This window comes from Octopus bimaculoides, chromosome 6, assembly GCF_001194135.2.
Source record: "Octopus bimaculoides isolate UCB-OBI-ISO-001 chromosome 6, ASM119413v2, whole genome shotgun sequence".
NCBI lineage: Eukaryota > Metazoa > Mollusca > Cephalopoda > Octopoda > Octopodidae > Octopus > Octopus bimaculoides.
The window spans coordinates 64,004,332-64,005,778 of record NC_068986.1 but is presented as its reverse complement, the minus strand read 5'-3'; the positions used below and the strand labels follow the sequence as shown (position 1 = coordinate 64,005,778).

Here is a 1,447-nt window from a genome sequence, read left to right as displayed (position 1 = left end):
GTGTACATATACATCTATATGTATACATATACACCTCTCTCTCTCTGAAAGTATCTGTCATTACAGTATTGAAATGTGATTGTTTCAGTTAGTGGAATAGTTTCATTTTTAAAGTGAAAGTATTTGACATGAGTGTTTTTGTTTCACTTTTGACACGTAATACTTAAATAGTGGAGGAGATATTATGTTGCCGTGGGCTTGAACTCTGCAAGAAGTTAAAAATGTTTTTTGACTAAAACACAACTGGAACCCTAAGTAAGGCATCTGTAAAATTTGAATGAAATTGGTTGCGTAGTTCTCGAGTTTTAGGGATTCACACACACACACACACACACATTCTCATTTTTATATATATAGATTGAGCTTCTAAACATCTCGTCTGCATTCTGCAAACTAATCAGTTCTGACAAGCAATACTTAGTAGGTTGTGTTCAAAGTGGTGTTACAGCTGGTTCCTTCAATCTGAAATAACAAAAGTTGGCAGGTCAGCTTTTAGATATATAGTAATGATATATTAAAATTACAATAATCTAGGACAGTTTTATTGCCCTTCCTAAAAAGTCTCAAAACTTCTGGAATGCACTGTATATATATAAATATCTATACACACATATGTATGTATACAGATGCATATATATGTACATACACATTATACATATGTGGTTAGGCTGTTGTGCTCATGATCGCTAGATCATGGTTTCAATTTCCTGGCTGGGTGGCACATTGCGTTCTTGAGCAAAACACTTCATTTCATGTTGCTTCAGTCCCCCTTTCAACCAGTGGGAGAGTGTTGGCTTGCTCACCTAGCCTGTGGGGTGGCATCATTTAACCCTTTGAACCCTAACCACCCGCAGGAATTGAATACACCACTCTAAGTTTGATCCTGGTTTCCTAATACAAAGGAAAATTTTGTAGTGGTTACACCAGAAAATAGTCTTTGACTGTTTTGGCAAGTCCTTATATTGAGCATTAGAATTTGCTCTCTTAACCTGCCTATGTTTCTCCATGAACACAGCACAATGATTGTTTGTGGTTTGATGTTCAGCTCGTTCCACCTCATGCAATCCAACATCAACCAAATGATCCTTTGCGGTTGCTGGATGATTATGTCCTTGCTTGGGTACTGACCCTCACATCACTGACAAAACTTAGCCAAAGAAGCATGGAATGTGAAGGTTCTTGTTAGGCTGGACATGGGGCTTGTAAAATCCCTACAAAACAAGCATTATATGATATCCACATAAAGAACTTCATTACTAATTAGCAAGGCCATTTGTAATGGCGTATCATTTGGTCGTATTTGTCTGTTTCTCTCATGAAGTTATTCTAACTCTTCACTGCCATGGGACAGGTACCTTTCTGTATCATTACAATTATACCTAGTGACTGAGGTCATGGGTGAATCTACATAAATTGACGAAACAAAATATATGCGGCGTTTGTCCAT

The 1,447-nt window shown here is 37.2% G+C and overlaps 1 long non-coding RNA gene across 1 annotated transcript in view; it reads right to left on the bottom strand.

Annotated features, from left to right (window-relative positions):
- LOC128248147 (uncharacterized) overlaps positions 1 to 1,447 on the bottom strand; it is an 84,633-nt gene that overhangs the window by 78,296 nt on the left and 4,890 nt on the right. Inside the window, exon 2 of the long non-coding RNA XR_008264434.1 lies at positions 35 to 462. This is a non-coding gene — a long non-coding RNA (uncharacterized LOC128248147). The remainder of the gene's footprint in view (positions 1 to 34; positions 463 to 1,447) is intronic.